At 37.8% G+C, this 20667-nt stretch overlaps 1 protein-coding gene across 4 annotated transcripts in view; it reads right to left on the bottom strand.

Moving 5' to 3' along the window:
* Positions 1-20667, bottom strand: part of LOC140164906 (uncharacterized) — a 41293-nt gene that overhangs the window by 8813 nt on the left and 11813 nt on the right. For 3 of the 4 annotated variants that reach the window (XM_072188289.1, XM_072188287.1, XM_072188288.1), the window contains exon 2: positions 16075-16181. The gene's annotated coding sequence lies outside the window, so the exon portion shown is untranslated. Of the gene's footprint in view, positions 1-13113; positions 13251-16074; positions 16182-20667 lie in introns of those variants that run through there. The other variant, XR_011860604.1, reaches the window with a different exon arrangement.

The raw sequence follows: 20667 nt of genomic DNA, 5'->3' as shown, positions 1-20667 counted from the left end.
CCCCAATAATATACATAACTTTTGTTACCAGTGTGATATTATTTGTTGAGAAAAATGCAAAAATAGTCACAAATTTACCACAGGGGTGTAGTACCCCCTTAAGAGAGTACTACACCCCTGGCAAATTTTTTTGCTTATTTTTGCATTTTTCTCAAAAATGATAGCACATTGGTGACAAGTAAGATATGTATATTATAGGGGCAAGGACTACAACTACTGTACTGAAAATTCAGTTGTTGCACTGTGGTCAAGTGTCACTCCGACTCCTCAAAATCCTGATGAAGAAATTAAGAATCATGTGCACTTGACGAACGCTCAACAACTTGAACTTCCATCTGCGCACCCATTCAATCCTTGTTGCTCATTTCTTTAAAATTAAGGATTTTCAGCATGGCCCAGGCATATTTGCCTCAAAAGTTGGCCCAAGAAACAGCAAAAATAAAAATTATTCTTATCCCAAAATTTCTGGGCCAATTTCTCAACTTGCTGGGCAAAACGAGCACCCAAGGGAACTGCAATGTGTGTATAATGCAAGCAATAAGCCATATTCGTAACTTAATCTCGCAAATATTTGAAATTGATCAATTTGTTTTGAAGCTTATTTTCAAAATTAATGTTTGTATATTACATAACCTGGGATGTGTGGCCAAGCTTCACTCTCAAATGTTTGAAAATTATTTGTTCGTTTCAGACTTATTGTTTTTATATTCATGAATACTAGTATATTCACCTAATCGTTTCCAATTGCAACTTTCACACTGTTACTACACTTCTTTCACTGATGATGTGGTGCTATCTAAGTCACCTTTAGTCTTTCTACAAATCTTCCTATGATCCTTGCACTCTTCATATGATATAAACCTCATTTCACAATATGAACAAGGATAGCACTTTTCCCCACTATGCTTCTTCATATGTAAAATGAGATTCCTTGACCACGACGTACTGTAATTACAATATTCACACGCGTATGGTTTCACGTTGTTGTGTGTGTTCATGTGACCTTCCAACGTACTGCCGTCTTGGCAGTCCTTTCCGCAGATTTCGCACACATACTTCCTCACCCCAGTCCACTCGGGATGCGTCTTCTCGTGTGCACTCCGAGTTTTTTCGTACCTAAATATCTGATCGCAATAACGACATTTCTTTTCTTTTACCTTGTCATGAACCGTTCTCTTGTGGAGTCTCAAGGTGTTTTTGTAAAGCGATTTCCGCATTGCTCGCACTGGTAAGGTTTTTCACCAGTGTGTGTTTGCATGTGTCTTTTCAAATCAGAAGGCCACTTTGTCGCATGCCCGCATAAATCGCACACATATGGCTTTTCTCCAGTATGATCCATCATATGAGTCTGCAGTGCGAACTTTGTTATGTAATCTTTGTCGCACTGGTCGCATTTGAAAGGTCTTTCGTTAGTGTGCTTCAGCTCGTGACGCTTGACAGCACTCCCGCACTCAAAGCGCAACCCGCAAAATCGGCACATGTAGTTCTTAATCCCCTTGTGTATCACTTTAATGTGCTTTACTAGAGTTGACTTTGTTGAGAACATGTGATCGCATTGTTCACATGGAAGCCGTTTGGTCTCTGTGTGCAGCTTCACATGTGATACAAGATTCGATCTGGAATTAAATTTATCGTCACACCCTGGGTATGTACATTTGAACAGTCTTTCGTTTGTGTGTTTAAACCATTGGCCGACCGTCCCAAATGATCGATTGCACTTCCGGCACTGGAAGGGCTCTGTGATCGGCTCTGTTCCTGTGTGTTTGGCAACATGTCTCAAAAAGATGATGACACTTAGAAACGGTTTTTTATCACAAAAACTGCACTGGTAAGGCCGTTCTTCATCTGCACTGTTTCCCATTACCTCAAGAACTTCACGCTTCAAAGCCCTCAGTTCACGATGTGCTCTTGAAGGAGCGTCTTTTTTACTTGTTCCACTCTCTTTTTCTACAACGGTATCAATTTGCTTAATGCTTTTTTCACTGGTGATATAGATACATGGATTACCTGGCTGGATATCCATATGGGTTCTACAACTTTCATCCCCACCTTGTGCATTAAGATCCTCAGAAATTTCTTGGTCTTCTCTTTCTTCTTGTGAAGAATCTTCACCTTCATCATCATTTGAATCTACCCCATACTTTGTACTTTGTGCAAGACTTTGTGCAGACACACCAGTCTTAAATGGGGCACCTCTCTCATCAACATTGCTTGTGCTAGGTTTTTGCCATTCCATATAGCTGCCCAAAGCCATAAATGGCTGCCAAGTAACTTCCACTGTTCCACTGGACTGTCCAACTTCAATTGGTTCAGCTGCCATTTCCTCATTGGAGTCATAACCTCTGTTAACTCCTCCTACATCGACAGGCTCCTTTTTCACTTCTACTTGAAGAATAAGCCCCTTTGTTTCTTTAGTTTTTTCAATGTTGAGCTGTTTGCCGCATATACCACACACATTTTCTTCAAGTTCTTCTTTGGATGTGAAAAGCTCCTGAAGTCGTTTTTTGACATCCTTCAAACGCCTGACGTCGCATTTTGCACAGAACTGAAGCCGTGTCATACCGGACATTGCCTGATGAGTGAAAAGTGGCACAGAAGAAAACTAGTGTTGGTTAGTGCTGTAATCGATAAGCTTTCTGGGTATCGATATGTCGGGAGGCAAACATCCGACATGTCGATACTATTATCGATACTCACGCAGTTTGAAACACGGATTTGAGTTTACCAATTTTATTATCAGTAAGTTCCAGAAACAAGTTAACAACAAGTGTATTGAAGCCTAACAGCTAAAACTACATGGATCATGCATCAAACAAACGAAAGTGGTATTGCAAATCCGCAATTTGAGTTAATCTAAGCATGTGTGCCATGTCGTTTGTGTATCGATACTGACATTGAGTGTTTCGACATGTCGGAAGTCTATGTATTTTCCGACTATCGATACTTACGACAATAGATTACAGCACTAGTGTTGGTACATGTATGAGCACCATAACTGGTCTACACATAATTGGAAATTTAAACTTATGATCTCAACACAAAATTAAGACGTACCTCAAATTTTCGGTCACAACTTTGACCTTCATCTGGAGACTGGCAACCCAAGTTTGGTGATAGGGCACTCACTAAAAATGGGTGACGGGGATGTGCGGCCACAGATGAAGGTCAAAGTTGTGACCGAAAATTTGAGGTACGTCTTAATTTTGTGTTGAGATCATAAGTTTAAATTTCCAATTATGAAGTCTACCAACACAGATGAACTTTCATGCTAGTTGGTCTACACAAAATATTTTAAAAAAATACAAAATCTCAAATTCTTTATAATGGATCTTTGATCATGTTGATTCTATTTCTAACAAAGCTTTTGATATATTACTTTGTAGCTTCCGAGAAGGGGGGGGGCACTCACTAAAAATGGGTGACGGGGATGTGCGGCCACATTGACACCCATTTTTCAACTAGCTCTCACACAATGACCCCCTTTTTTTGTTTTACTGAACTCCCTCTCACCCAATGACCCACTTGTTTGTTTTCCTGTCACCAAAAGACCCCCTTTTTTCAAAAATATTGGGGAAATTTCTGATAATCTCTCACTGAATGACCCCATTTTTTCATTATTTTTTTCAAATTTTTGAAAATTTTTAGCAACTTTTATATCTTGACCCAAAATTTTCCCCAGTCTCACTGAATGACCCCATTTTTTGGTCAGATTTTCCCGTCTCACGGAAAGACCCCCTTTTTTGGAACCTTTTCACTGAAAGACCCCCCCCCCATTTTCAGCATCTAGGCTCTCATTGAAAGAGCCCTACTTTTGAACTGCTGTCACTTCAAAAGTTGAGTGCCCCCCCCCCCAGGTGTAGCTTAATACTAGAATTAAAACAATGCATGTGGAAATACACAAATTTGATTCTCATCAAATTTGATGATTACAATCCGACTCAATTCCTATACAAATGATGAGCACATGTTACCAATACATTTTCACAGCTACCCAGCTGAACTTGTACATACACATATACTCTCTCATGCTATACATGTAAATAGTTACATTGTAAAAACTTACAAGCACTAGATCACTATCTTCTACTTCACGACATTAGTACATTGAACATTAACTTTCAATAATTTCTTTTCAACAAAGGTATCCTGACAATGAGAAGTTGAAGCAAACCATAACATATTTTCTTTGAAAATTATATCCTTTACAAAATGATTATAACAAGGTCACAGAGCAATTTTGAAATTGAACATAATCCATACACATGAACTTATTACCAGAATTTGGGACCATTCAGTAAAACTGATGCCCCTTGATCATTTAATTAATACCATAACCACCTGGGTATAAAGCCCACCTTCAAGTTCAAGTATAAGCCCACCCCCTATTTTTCAAAACATTATGGGAACAAGGGTGCACTCGGCTATATAAGCCCAGTACAAAATTTTAGCCAAGTTCTTAAATCAAATCAATGCTTTTCTCTCACATTTAAGAACAATATATATAAAAAAATATCAGTTGATAATTAACATTCCACACTTAGTATTTTAAGAAATTGACATAGATGATAGAAATTACTGGTACATTGGGCATATAGAAATGGGGATGATTTTTCTTATTTCTAATTCAAGTACTAGCCCCTCCCCGGTTTTAAGCCCACCCCATTTTTGAAGTGAAGTCTGCCATCTAGGGGGGTGGGCTTATACCCGAGTGGTTACGGTAAGTGGGGGTTTCTGTAATAAATCAAACTTCAAACTTCGTCTTCTATGAAATTTGTCCCTGAATCAGGAGTTGAATTAAATGATCAACTCTAGTCCCTATGAATGTAAAACTGTTGCATACTTGTATTTTAGTTTGAATACTGCTATTCATAACCATCATTTAGTTTTTAAAATGAAAGAATGAATCAAAACACAGCTTGCTCTGCGATACTGGCCATGGTCAATGCTGCTTCTGCAACAGATGATGTGGTGCTATCTACCTGAGGCTGCAGCTCAACTTTAACAGTCTTTCTACAAATCCTCTTATGATCTTTGCACTCTTCGTACGATGTAAATCTCATCCCGCAATATGAACATCGACAATCCTTATGATTTCTTTTCACATGTGTCAGGAGATTATTTGACCACGACGTACTGTAGTGACAATATTCACACACGTAAGGTTTCAGATTGTTGTGTCTGTTGATATGATCCTCTAACATAGTACCGGTCTGGCAGTCCTTTCCGCAGATTTCGCACACATGCTCCCTCACCCCAGTCCACTCGGGATGCGTCTTCTCGTGATTCTTCCAAGTTCTTATATACCTAAATTCCTTGTCGCAATAACGACATTTCTTTGTTTTTATCTTCTCGTGAACCGTACTCTTATGGCGTCTCAAGTTGCTTTCTCGCACAAAGCACTGTCCGCATTGCTCACACTGGTAAGGTTGCTCACCGGTGTGTGTTTTCATGTGAATTTTCAAATCAGTCGGCCATTTTGTAGCGTGCCCGCATAGTTCGCACACATATGGCTTCTCACCGGTGTGCTTACACCATTGGAGAACTGTCCCAAAGGATTTATTGCACTTCCGACACTGGAAGGGCTCTGTGATCGGTTCTGTTCCTGTGTGTTTGGCAACATGTCTCAAAAAGACAATGATTTTTGCGAATGGTTTTCTGTCACAAAAACTGCACTGGTAAGGGCGCTCTTCATCTGCACTGTTTCCCATTACCTCAAGGACTTCACGCTTCAAAGCTCTCAGTTCACGATGTGCTTTTGAAGGAGCGACTTTCTTACTTGTTCCGCTCTGTTTTTCTACAACAATATTATGCTTAATGTTTTTTTGACTAGTGTTATCCATGTAGATACATGGGCTCACTGACCGGATATGCATATTGACTCTACAACTTTCATCCCGGTCTTCTGCATTAAGATCTTTTTTCTCATTGGCATCAGCTCTGTTACCTCCTCCTTCAAGTGCACTGGCAACACTGGCAGTCCCCATTTTCACTTCAATCAGACTTGTCCCCTTCGTTTCGGCAGTTTTCCCAACGTACAGCTGTCTGCAACATATACTACAAACATTTTCTTTGAGTTCATCTTTGGATGCGAAAAGCCTCTGAAGTTGTTTCTTGACCTCCCTCAAACGTTTGGCGCCGCATTTTGTACAGAACTGAAGCCGTGTCATACTGGATGTTGCCTGATGAGTGAAAAGTGGCACAGAAGAAAATTTGTGTTGGTATATGTACCATAAACATGATATTCAGAATGGCATGCCACCACTGGTCTACACATACATAATGTATTTAAAAAAGAAGTTCAAATTCATCAAGAATGATCTTTGACTCTACATGTACATGTAGATACCAAAGTTTTTGACAGAATAAACAGAATTTAAAAAAAAAATGTAATGTTGATACACAAGCTTGATTCTCATTATTTGTTTTTTACTATCTAACCAAATTCCTACAAAATAATGATGACCCCATTTGTCAGTGTTACCAAACAAGTGTCCACAGTAGCTTTTTCTTGTATTCTATAACTCTTGTACAATTTTTATATGTTAAATGTGTACATTTTATAATTATGTATGTGACTTTACTACCACTTATGTGTTTTACTTGATGACAATACTTACCAGATATTCTCTTTGTAATTGTAAATTATATTCTTTACAAAATGCTTACATTGTACATGTATAGCCAGGTCACAATACAGTACAGTTTTGAAATTCAGCAAAACCTGCACATTTACTAATGCAGGGCAACAGCCTACAATCGTTTGTAGCTCTCTTGTTTGGAGGCTATTTAGTAAAACAGACAGTCCAGACACCCGTTTCATAAAGACTTGCAAATTGAGATCGTTTAATTATAATTTTAAGGTTTATCAGAACTTCAACAAATCAAACTTCAGGTATATCCTTTATCTTTATGACACTGGTCCTTGACATCAGGGGTTGAATTGGTCAACTCTATGAAAATCCAATTTGAAAGATTCCAATTGATGTAAAATTGCTGCATCTTGGTTGTGAATACTGCCATAGTATTAGGGTGGCCACAATGCGTACGTACGAAGCGTACCCACTGCGTGTACACACACTATGTTATAATGCCCAGTCTGTGAAGTGCCAAAATTATGTTTTGTCGCAACAGTTTATCTGATTTTTCATGATTCAAAAAGTTTTTTGAATAGTTTTGCAAGATTCATACATTCTACCCTAAAAACTATTACATGTAAGCTAAATGAACAACTTGAAATTTTCATGTAACCCCCCCCCCACACCGTCGACGTCCTATACGATAAATATAAATTTAATACTCCGTTGGTGAGCGACGGGCGAGTGGTAGTGAGCGACAGGCGAGTGGTATTTCACTGAACGCAAGAAAAGGAGTTCTATCTGATTGGCTAGCAATCGATCGCTTAGGTCGCTCAGTAGTCAACTTCAAACTCATGCATTCAATTCGATTGAAATCGATTATTCTATTATTGACGAAGATAAAGAGCGTGATAGTGTGTCAATAATGTACATTGTATTGCACCTGGTTTTACCAGCATTCCTTTTATAAAATAATTTTCTCAAAGAGTTGAATATTATCAAAATTTTTACTCAGGATTTCAAATTTGTTACCCGCAAATTGCAGTTAAACATATCCACAGCAAAATACCGGTCCTCACTAATTAGTACATTTAATTTCCAGTTAGTACATTTAAACGAAACCTGTGATTTACGTGACAACAAATAAAATTTTCTTACAATAGAAATATCATATGGGATACTGATATGGTAGGCCGCAACCGCCACAACGTGGAGCTGCTACGCGTAGCTGACTTTTTGTTCCGTGGAGCCAAATTGACCAATCATGTTAGAGTGTTTCATTACTCGGAGGTAAAACTGACCAATCAAGTACGACTTACTCATTACGTGAAGCGAATTTAGTCATTAAGAATTTGCCAGACGAGCTTCACGTAGTTGCAAGATATCCTTGGTCAAAAAGTAATTTATGAAAAGTACGAACCGACTTATTATTAAGATGGACATGCACTCACAAGAAACTCATACAGTATTGTACACAACTATATAGCTAGGCAGAGTAGTGGTAAACCATGCACTCAATTCTGCGATCTGCAGTGTATCGCCGGGAGCTGATTTGTACATCTTATGCGGCGTGGCCTCATGGAATTCGACCTTCAGCAAACCAGTTAGGATTTACTTTATATACAGGGTGTCCCAAAAAAAGAGGCCCCTCATTGCGCCCTCTTTTTCTCCTATTTCTGAAAAGTTGATTAAATATATTTTGGTATGTAAAGAAACCATAAATCTTTAGCTTTAATAAACCAAAACAATTATTTCAATCGGCTCAAAACTTTTGAAGATATGCTCTTTTGAATAAAAGTACCCGTTTTTCCCTCTGTCCACGGATAGCAAACAGAGTGGTTGGGATGGCTCATGCTGTGGAGTGGCCTGCACGATCACCAGACCTCACACCACTTTTTTTCCTTTGTGGCAAAATCTAAGATCTTCGAGATCGTATTACTGAGTGCATTCGCAAGTATCCGGTAAAAAGGATGGTATGCAACGCAATAGATGCAATGAGGACTGGGCTGAAACCTGTATTCGCCAAGGAGGCAACCAGGTAGAGGGCAGAGCAGCACAGTAAACTCAGTTCAGAAGAACCAAAGACAAACCAAACAGCCTTTTAGAGCTAAAAAGAGAAATGACTTATGTTGTAAATAAAAAAAGAAATCAAGAAACAACAAAGTAAGAAAGTAAGAAACATAATAAAACAAAAAGGTATAAATAACCAAGAAAAAATAAGTAATTGCAAGTAAAGCAAAAGAAGTCCCATTCGGCATCCATTTTACCCACAAATTAATGACACTATTAACAACAAAATCCATTGCCCATAAACCCACCGGTAAAGCCCATTTCATAAATAAAGTTATTTTATAAAGTTATCATTGAGGAATGTTTGATATTCATGCATGGTATGTGTACTCTTTTTCAATCTTTGAAGTAGCCAAACCTTCTCCGTGGACAGAGTGAAAACGGGTACATTTCTTTAAAAGAGCATATCTTCAAAAGTTGTGAACCGATTGATAAAATTGTTTTGGTTTATTAAAGCTAACGACTCAAGGTTTTGTTACATACCAAAATATATTTGATTAAGTTTTCAGAAATAGGAGAATAAGAGGGCGCAATGAGGGGCCTCTTTATTTTGGGACACCCTGTACTAGTAGTAGGCCATACATACTGTAGTTACGGTACTGCCCGCTTTTCCTATACACAATACTCAGTGCGCTCACCATTGACGCGTGACCTAGTGTATGTTAGAAGTATTATGCCATTGCCTATATGAGCGTCACTGTGTAAAAAATAACCAGTCAATATTTAAAGTATTCTCTGAAATTCTAGAAAATATAGTTTTGTAACATTTCCTAAATTTTAGCTAATTTAGGTGTTTGGAAATATTGGTACTTTTGTGTTTTAGGAAGGATATGTAAACGACAGATAACACCAAAAAATATGAACAAATTATTTCTAAACCGTGTTAAGTCTGCAAACCATTATGCTTCTCATTTTCAAGAACGCTGGTTAACAATAAGCAGACTATTGTCTCATTTCGTAAACAAAAGCCCAGACAGTATTGTTACCTTTATGTTCGCTTTATAATCATTCACCCAACTGAAACTATAATACCAGCTCATTGTTCATTGCACAGGTAAAACAGACACAAGTGCAGTGTGTATTTAACCAGAGAAGATCTGATGTAACATAGTTGAGCTGTTTTCATTGAGTGTTATCTTGGTTTAATAGCTTTTAATGGGGTTTAAGTCCTTCAAAGGTCGTGGTGAATTCTACTGTAGACATGACTGCATCATGATTATTTTAAAGTCAACAACATTCAACAATATGATCACCGTGATAGTATGACAGTATCAGTACCGTGGGTGTCAGTGATCCTGGCCTGACACAGTAGACAAACAAACAAACACGCCACACACATGGCACATGCATGCAAGGTAACATTGACTATACACTAATCAAACAATGGTATTGATCCTGTACAACTGTTTGTGGTTTATTTACATTTGATTCATTTAAAATCCACATAGTAAACATTAATTTTGGCAAGAGGTTTCTCTCTCTGGAACGATGATGCATCAACTGGCTCCGCGTAATGAAAAGATCTAACATGATTGGTCAATTTAGCTCCGCCATGAGCGAAAAAGTAAGCTTACGCGTAGCAGCTCCACGTTAGGCGGTTACGACCAGCCATATACTGATCATGCGAAAATCGTAAAACATAGAATAGAAACAGTGTGGCGGCTCTCAAAATCTCAAATTGTATGCATAGCCTGAGTCGCACGGCCTATCTCGAACAAAATAGCTCAAAATCACCATGCGTAGTTGTTGAAAAACGTGAGGATTTATCGTACTACCACGGCAATTTTTAACACGAAGATATAGGGATGATGACGGTGTGCCCCCCCCCCCTAATAGTATAACATTTAAAACAATATATACCTTTTATAAATGAATGGGCACTTAATATACATGTAGGGGCATGGGCAGTTAATGGAATGAATACGATAAGAGTATAAGACACCATGTACGTATATTCAAATGTCTGAATGCAGGGTGTTCATTGGTTTTACAAGAAAACCCAAATATTTTAAACTTCAAAACACATTTTAGTCCACATTACATAATTTATGTCATCTCGTTTTTGTAAAGTATGCAGAAGCCTTTAAGTTTAATCAGTTTGGTATGTACATGTACATGTATACATACAAGTAGCAGTTACTACATGTACAAAGGCAAAAGCACTAGGATTTTTTGAGTTTTTTAATCATTACATGTACATATAGAACTGTAACACAATGAAGTAAAAGCATTATTCCAATTATTTGATGACAAACTACAATTTGCTATATGCCTACATGTATATAATCATTATAATGGATCTATTGCTTGAAATATCATTCTAGGTTGTGGCAATTTTCACAAGAACAAATTTAAAGGCACTCAGTGACAGTGTTTTTTTAAAAGTACCGGTAGAGAGGCTTTCATCAAAAGAATCCATAACAAAGTAACAGGTGCGCCGTCGGATTGATAAAGCTGTTGAGCCGTCGTCAAGTGTGACTCTTTGATTTCTCCATTCCTGAAGAAGTCAGAGTCACATTGATGAAAGCTCAACAACTTGATCAATCCGACGGCACACCTGTTCAAACCTTGTTGCTTGTTCCTTTAAAATTAAGGATTTTCAGCTTGCCTACAGAGGGAACATGGATGTGCGGCATTCATGTACAAGCCATATTGACTTGGTAACTCATCAATCTCTCAAAATGTTTGAAACTAATTTGTTGGAAGTTTGTTTCAAGTTAATGTTTCATATTTACACTCCTGGGTAGGATGATATTGATTTTTTAAAGTCCATTTCGCCTAATTTTTTCAAATTAAAACTTTCAAATTGTCACTACACTTCTTTCACAGATGATGTGGTGCTATCTACTAGGTCATCTTTAGTCTTTCTACAGGTCTTCCTATGATCCCTGCACTCTTCGCAAAATATAAACCTAATATGAACATCGACAATCCTCACTTTTCCTCAGTATGTTTCCTCATGTGTGATATGAGATTATTCGACCATGACGTACGGTAGTTACAATATTCACACACGTGTGGTTTCACATTGTTGTGTGTGTTTATGTGACCTTCCAATGTGCTGCCGTCGTGGCAGTCCTTTCCGCAGATTTCGCACACATACTTCCTCACCCCAGTCCACTCGGGATGCGTCTTTTCGTGTATTCTCCAAGTTTTGTCGTACCTAAATCTCTTATCACAATAACGACATTGCTTTGTTTTTATCTTGTCGTGAATTGCTCTCTTATGGCCTCTCAAGCTGTCTTTGTGTGTAAAGCGATTTCCACATTGATCGCACTGGTATAAAGGTTGCTTATCACTGTGTGTTTGCATGTGCGACTTCAATTCAGAAGGCCACTTTGTCGCGTGCCCGCAAACTTCACACACATATGGCCTCTCACCAGTATGACTCATCATGTGAGACTGCAGTGCGAATTTTGTGATGTACGCTTTGTCGCACTGATCGCATTTGTAAGGTCGATCGTTTGTGTGTTTCTGCTCATGACGTTTGACAGCACTTCTACTCTCAAAGCGCCACCCACAGAATCGGCAGACGTAGTCCTTAATCCCCTTGTGTTTCACTTTAATGTGCTTCACCAGAGTCGACTTTGCTGTGAATACACTATCACACTGCTCACAGGGAAACCGTCTGGTCTCTATGTGTATCTTCAAATGCGAATGAAGATTCGATGTGGAAGTAAATGCATCATCGCACCCTGGATGCGTACATTTGTACAGTCTTTTGTTTGTGTGTTTAGTCCATTCAAAAATATTTGCAAAAGATTTATTGCACTTCCGACACTGGAAGGGCTCTGTTGTCAGTTCTGTTCCTGTGTGTTTGGCAACATGTCTCAAAAATATGTAGACTCTTGCAAACGGTTTTCTGTCACAAAAGTTACACTGGTAAGGTCGTTCTTCATCTGCACTGTTTCCCATTACCTCAAGAACTTCACGTTTCAAAGCTCTCAGTTCACGATGTGCTCTTGACGGAACATCTTTTTTACTTGTTCCAGTCTCTTTTTCTACAACAACATCTTTTTTCTGATTGCTTTTTTCACTGGCATTATCGCTACATGGATTTGTTGACTGGGTATCTATATTGACTGTATAACTTTCATCCCCATCTTCTGCATTAAGATCCTCAGAAATGTCTTGCTTTTCTCTTTCTTCTGGCGAAGCATCATCATCATCAGCTGAATCCAGCCTCTCCATAGCACCAGTCTTTAATCGAGTACCTTTCACATCAACAGTGCTTGTGCTCGGTTTCAACCATTCCACAGATCTTTCCACAGTAAGACCTGGTTGCCAAGTAACTTCCACTGTTCCACTGGATTGTCCGACTTCAATTGGTTCAGCTGTTTCCTCATTGGAGTCAGAACCTCTGTTAACTCCTCCTTCAAGCGCACTGGCAACATCGGCAGGCTCCTTTTTCACATCTACTTGAAGGATTGTCCCCTTTGCTTCTTTAGTTTTCTCAACAACAAGCTGTTTGCAACATATACCACACACATTTTCTTCAAATTCTTCTTTGGATGCGTAAAGCTCCTGAAGTCGTTTCTTGACATCCCTCAAACGTTTGGCGCCGCATTTTGTACAGAACTGGAGCTGTGTCATACCGGATGTTGCCTGATGAGTGAAAAGTGGCACAGAAGAAAATTTGTGTTGGTATGAGCACCATAAAATGGTATTCAGAATGGCATGCCACCACTGGTCTACATTGACTACACACAATGTATTAAAAAAAAAAACAAAAAAAAAACCCAAAACAGAATAATAGAATTGCATGTAGAGTAACATTGCATATTTATGTTCTCTGTATTCCTAAACCATGTAACTTGAGGATGATTTGAAGTTACCGTCACTGAAGATGAGTCTGGTATTTATTCCTAGCTATTACGTAAAAAGAGACGGATGTAGCAGCCGACAAGTGTTTCCTTTTTAATGGATCATGTACACAAATGACAAATGACATTGATATGTATGAAACACATTATCACTAAGTTTATAGATTCAATAAAGGCAAATATATGTTGTGCCACGAAATATGGATCTATCCAACAAGCGTGACCTATAAATTAGCTCCCGATAGCTCTCTATTCATGATTGAGTCCACTAATGATATACATCGACACAATAACAATTACTTATAGATTGCCAAAATTATCATAGCGCTGAGCAGCGCATAACATTGGTACCTGGACTCAAGGAAATACAAAGTACCAGTGCCACCATAACTCCTGTTGATTGAGGGATTTCCCAGCCAAGCTGCACACAAGAATTTACGTATGAGCGCTAGAAAGTTGGTTTGCCAATTTCAAAGTCAAACTGCACCCACCCAAACTATCGGATTTTACGGTTAACAAGTATTTTTTGTCTTCAACTCTATTTGGACTACTTGAATATCATCATCTGTTCCTCATTTGCTGCCCAGAAGCCCTGATGTCGCATCCTCTATATGTCATTGTTCCACCAAATTTTGACATCCTGGGTACTTCATGTACCTTATTTGTTCCAATAAGCGCCCATGCTCCAATAAGCGCCCACCCAGTGACTTTGCAAGAAACACAATATGAAATTATTAACCGCCCATCCAATGTTGTCAAAATACTTCCAGTAAGCTTACCTGTCGAGTGATTTTACATGCATGTATGAGGGAAATTGAGCATCAAATTGGGCAGATGTATAGATATTAAAAATACTTCACAATAACCACCTGCAAATGCCTTTAAAAAGCCAATTTTGAGCTAATTCTGTCTCAAATTCGTATTTTTTGCTGGCGCGGCGGCCGCCATTTATTTACAGTTAGTGTGCCCTCAAAAACATTTTGTCAATATAATATTAAATTAAGACACATAATATTATGAGGGCACACTAACTGTGAGTAACTAAATACTTTCAGACAGTGATTGATGACTAAAAACAAGGTAAAAAATAAGCGCCCACCCAAAATGACTTTGTTAAGCACCCTGGGCGCTTATTGGAATGAATACGGTACATGATTTATAGCTCTATCTATTACACCTCCAGTTTGGTAATGATTTTCAGGCATACATGTATTTACAAACATAAAGGTGGTTTGTCTGCATGCTTACGAAGCAAATATAAAGCATTAATGTCACTACCAAACTTGAAGAGATACAAAGTTGAGATGGACAAGTCAACCGATGCTACTTGACAGGGATAGAGCAGGTGCCAGTACCATCTATTTTTGTGAGATTGTCCGATCAAGTCTCGATCATGTATTTAAACATCTAGGTAAAACAAAAGTAAATACTACAAAATACCACAGGATTATTTTGTGGTATTATGTGGTATTTTATACCTTTTGTGTTTGGGTATTGTGAGATTTTGTGGTATGTAACAGTGTTTTAGAATATATATGCAGGGAAGAGATTGGCTGCCAACTGTGTTGTTAAATTGCTTTACCTGACCTTTTTCTCCACAATGTCAGCATGCTTATGTACAGGATAAATACCACAGGACTATTTTGTAGTATTATGTGGTATTGCATTTAAGGTAATTTCAGATTTTGTGGTACGGTAACTTAAGTAACAGTGTCTAAGAATATATGCAGAGAAGTGATTGGCTGTGCAGTCTGCAATCCCATGGCAAACTGTAGGGCCGCACCAAAATAAAGGCTGCATCGTTTCTGATTACCTGGCTATTATCCAAATGTCAGCATCACTTGTTCATGGCTGCAAACAGGTTATGCAGATCCATTGTGTCCTACCTGGATTCCACCTGGATTTAGATTCCATTTCACACAAACTTACGAGTAACTTTTATGTTTGTTTGATCTATACCTTAAATCACACATACATTAAAGTCAGAAGAATTTGTGAAATGGCCAAACTGGTCTCGCAATAGAATACAGTCAACATTCTGTCCAATAGGGAGTCCATTCAATATATTTAGATTTGACACTGGAACGATTTGCACCAATTGCACTTCTACATTATGATACGTATTGTACAAAAGTATAATAAGACTGTATACATTTGAGAGACCAGGTCTGAAATTAAATGCACTTTTCAAGTACTTTCCCACCACCACTCCATATCCTGAAAAATGTACAGGGCTTGGGGATGAGCCAAATGTACTAATACAGGCATTTCTGTTAGTCAGGGTTGTAGCTAGCTTAATGTTAGTGCCGGCTAAAATTATAAGAGAAAATTAAATTAGAATGCCAATTTCTTGACAGTAATGGCATTTGACAGCTGTTTTGAGGACAATTTATCATTTTAGTGCTGGTCGGCAAGACCTACAAATTACAATTCCCTTCAGTGCCGGTCGGTCAGGCTGAGTACTGGTTACTGCAGACCAGCGCCGACCACTGTGGCAACAACCCTGCTGTTAGTCCAAAGCCCCGTCATTTCCTAGGGTGAGGGTGGATGTACTTGAATAGTGCATTTAGCACATGTGAGAGCAAATTAAATTTATCTTTACTTACGGTGAAAATCCTGGTATCTAAGGAGACATCAGCATTGATTTGAGGAAATAAACATTCAGACTGGACTGGTCAGTAGTAAAACTTTACATCAACCACTACATGAAGACCTGTAGGAGATGAAGGGATGATTTTAGAAAAATGTAACAAACAGTTGGAAAGTTATCAAGATTGAATTTTTTTACCATGGACTGTATCCCATACTTTTTGTTTGTACAAGAAAGGAGACATCAGCATTGATTTGAGGAAATAGACATTCAGACTGGACTGGTCAGTAGTTAAACTTTACAGTTACATCAACCACTAGATGGAGACCTTTAGGAGATGAAGGGATGATTTAGAAGTTTACATGTAGGCCTACTTTGTATGCTTTCCGTCCAACATGCATCAAAAATGTAACAAACAGCTTGGAAAGTTATCAAGATTGAATTTTTTTACCATGGACTGTATCCCATACTTTTTGTTTATGCAAGAAAGGAGACATCAGCATTGATTTGAGGAAATAGACATTCAGACTGGACTGGTCAGTAGTTACATGTAAACTTTACATCAACCACTACATTATGCGTCGGAAATACAACCAATACAAGATACAATAGAACAGGCTTTTCCATACAGTGAACAATAACAAGAAATGGAATCAGGGTTCGCGTTTTAATGCGTCATTGCGTCCTGGACGCAAAATTTTGAAAACGGGTAAATACACAATGTATGGACGCACTGAATTTCTAAATCCAAGGAGGTTAGGGGGTCCAAAAAATCTCAACTGGACGCATCCAAATTGCAGCCTGATTTACTGTGTAGAAATAAAACTCCTCCCCATTCAACAATGTTACTGTTTATTTACATAAATGTGTCATTAATTTTCAATTTCGGCCACAAATAGTCGTTGTTTTTGGAAAATCCAAGGCTGGGCGCCGTCAATTTCCAGTTCATATCGTTGCCGGTCATTATTTTAGCCTTCCAAAACTTTCAGAAAGTCCGGCATTCTAGGCCCCAAATTGCATAATATGCAAACACCTGAACCCCTAAAATGGTGAAGTATGGACTAATTTACTTCAATAATTTTATCACACAGCAATAATGATTTACAGTAATTTCAGCCCTTTTGGCCGTATCGCGAACTTTATGAGATCGAGTCCACCATCTTGGATTTTTTGTAAACACAATATACTGCCCTCTATAGGCAGCAGGCGGTAGACATGGAATATACAGATAATGAAATAAAATAATTAAATTAAATTAAATTAGATTAAATTAAATTAAATCAAACTAAATTAAATTAAATTAAATTAAATTATAATTATATGTAAGAAAATTTGACCTTTGACCCCAATTTTCTTCTAGCGCCAACGAGCACCCATCAATTTTGCATTTGCTTCAAAATAATTAGTTTATCGATTTCAGCTTGCTTTTTATATGGGTGCTTAATGGCTAAACGAGTTTCAAGCCACAGAAAACAACACGAGGGCGCTTTTCACTAATATTTTAAACTTGTTTATTACTGACGCGCCAATGGTAACCCAACCATTTTTTTGTGTAATTGTAATGACACCCATAGAAGGATTCAAAAACTGTTTTCTATTTACTGGGCCAATGTTGGCGCACAATTTTGTAGTCATTGCTAGATGATAAACCATTTAACCATGATCCTAGCATTTAGGTCTAGGTCCAGAGACACTACAAACCGAAAAAAAACTTTGAAAAATCTCAACTGGACGCATCCAAATTGCAGCCTGATTTACTGTGTAGAAATAAAACTCCTCCCCATTCAACAATGTTACTGTTTATTTACATAAATGTGTCATTAATTTTCAAAATCGGCCACAAAAAGTCGTTGTTTTTTGGAAAATCCAAGGCTGGGCGCCGTCAATTTCCAGTTCATATCGTTGCCGGTCATTATTTTAGCCTTCCAAAACTTTCAGAAAGTCCGGCATTCTAGGCCCCAAATTGCATAATATGCAAACACCTGAACCCCTAAAATGGTGAAGTATGGACTAATTTACTTCAATAATTTTATCACACAGCAATAATGATTTACAGTAATTTCAGCCCTTTTGGCCGTATCGCGAACTTTATGAGATCGGTCCACCATCTTGGATTTTTTGTAAACACAATATACTGCCCTCTATAGGCAGCAGGCGGTAGACATGGAATATACAGATATTGAAATAAAATAATTAAATTAAATTAAATTAGATTAAATTAAATTAAATCAAACTAAATTAAATTAAATTAAATTAAATTAAATTAAATTAAATTAAATTATAATTATATGTAAGAAAATTTGACCTTTGACCCCAATTTTCTTCTAGCGCCAACGAGCACCCATCAATTTTGCATTTGCATTTGCTTCAAAATAATTAGATTATCGATTTCAGCTTGCTTTTTATATGGGTGCTTAATGGCTAACGAGTTTCAAGCCACAGAAAACAACACGAGGCGCTTTTCACTAATATTTTAAACTTGTTTATTACGACGCTACCAATGGTAACCCAACCATTTTTTTGTGTAATTGTAATGACACCCATAGAAGGATTCAAAACTGTTTTCTATTTACTGGGCCAATGTTGGCGCACAATTTTGTAGTCATTGCTTTTTTTTTTTTTTTTTTTAAATTTCGGTATTCGGGCAGGAATTTCGATTCCTGCCCGGTAATAGGATTATCGGGCAGGACTCGAATTCCCGGGACTCACTCACACCCTTAGTTAAGTGAAGTATAGACAACATATTTATGTAGGTTTCCTTCTTCGGCCAGTTCTTTTATATTTCTATGTAAATTATGTATTGTGTTCTAGGCGAATTTGGCTGACTAGCAAATGTGTTTTAAATTATACCAGCATAATAATATATAATAATATATAATAATATAACAGCATACCAGGCCGTTGCAACTCGTATACCAGCGCAATGCAAAAAGGTGGCGACACCGTCGGCTTCCCCCGTGTATTACCCGCCAGCGCCATTGATAAGGGGCGCAACACTAAATCACTACGCATTTTATGTAAGAACGAAATTCGCTAATATAGTGCATAGTGAATATGAGATTGTAGCGACCATATCTTCCGACATGTTCACTTTAAATCACTCAAAATCAGCTCATATGAATTCGATAAGTGTCTTCAATGATAAGATGCAGAAAAAACCGGACATTTAATCTCAAAAGCAATTCTCTGTGGCGGATGAAGACAACTTCCGATTTTGAAATGTGAGTGGTGAATTTAGTATATTTTTAGGCCATATTTTTTGCACCGCGAAATAGCTACTTCACACTCATTAAAAAGTGCTTTCCAAAACAAAATGGCAAGACAGATAATCTAGAAAAGAAATTAAACGTGGTTCAAAGACGTGCTTAAATTGTTGTCTGTCACCAGTTCAGTGATTTTTGTACAAACTCTCGCATATTGCAAGACTAAGTTTATGATCTTTGGTACAAACAAAATGCTTGAAAAGTTCAACAATGTACATTTATTATATAACAACAATGATATTGAAAGAGTAGATGAGTTTAAATATCTAGGTGTAAAATTTGATAGCAAGATGTCTTGGTCAGCTCACATTGATAATGTTAGTAAAACTATTTCCAAAAGAACTGGCATAATAAAACGTATAAAATATTTCCTTCCACACAAAACCACTGTGATGTTATCCAATGCTCTTGTTATTCCCCACTTTGATTATGGCAGCATGGTCTGGTCAAATTTTAGTGTAGAGTACCATAATAGGCTTCAGGTACTTCATAATAATTTAGCTAGAATAATTCTCTCAGCAGATATAAGGACACCAACTAATGATTTAATGAATACTTTGCAGTGGGTTAAACTTGATCAAAGATGGCATAATACTCTATTTAAGTTAGGCGGGCAGCCTAACTTATTTCTTTCTTGCCATTTCTTTGTTTCTTCTTCTTCTTCTTCTTTCTCACAATTTGCTACTTCTTCCACATCCTTGATCGGATTTCGACCAAACTCAGTCACAAGCAGTATTGGGTAGCTGGCTACAAAAGTTATGGATTTGTTTAACGTCAGAGGTCATCCAGGGTCACAGGGTCAAAAAGGTCATTTAAACCGAAAATACTACGATTGAGCTGAAATTTAAATGCAATGTTCCTTATGACATTCTAAACATTTAAAAAATATTTTAAGATTCATTTAAGGTCATTAAGGGGTCATAAAGGGGCCAAAGGTCAAGTTTTCCAAAATGCTCCAATTGAGCTGAAATTTATATGCAACGATCCTTATGACATTCTAAACATTTGAAAAACATTGTAAGATTAATTTAAGGTCATTAAGGGGTGTTTCTACTTCACACTCATTAAAAAGTGCTTTCCAAAACAAAATGGCAAGACAGATAATCTAGAAAAGAAATTAAACGTGGTTCAAAGACGTGCTTAAATTGTTGTCTCCCATATCAAAAAAATAAGGTAGCGGGTGCCTACCCGGTGCTGATCCGCAAGGTATCCGATACCTTGTGGATGTCATTTTTAAAGACATCCAATGGCACCCGCTAGCGGATTAGTTTTCGGATGCCTCAAAGTCAGAGTTGGGAGCTACCGGGTAGGTATCCGGTGCCTTAACAAGTTATCCAAAAAGGCAC

The sequence above is a fragment of the Amphiura filiformis genome, chromosome 11 (genome assembly GCF_039555335.1).
Source record: "Amphiura filiformis chromosome 11, Afil_fr2py, whole genome shotgun sequence".
Classification (NCBI taxonomy): Eukaryota; Metazoa; Echinodermata; class Ophiuroidea; order Amphilepidida; family Amphiuridae; genus Amphiura; species Amphiura filiformis.
This window is presented reverse-complemented; position numbering and strand designations above follow the sequence as displayed.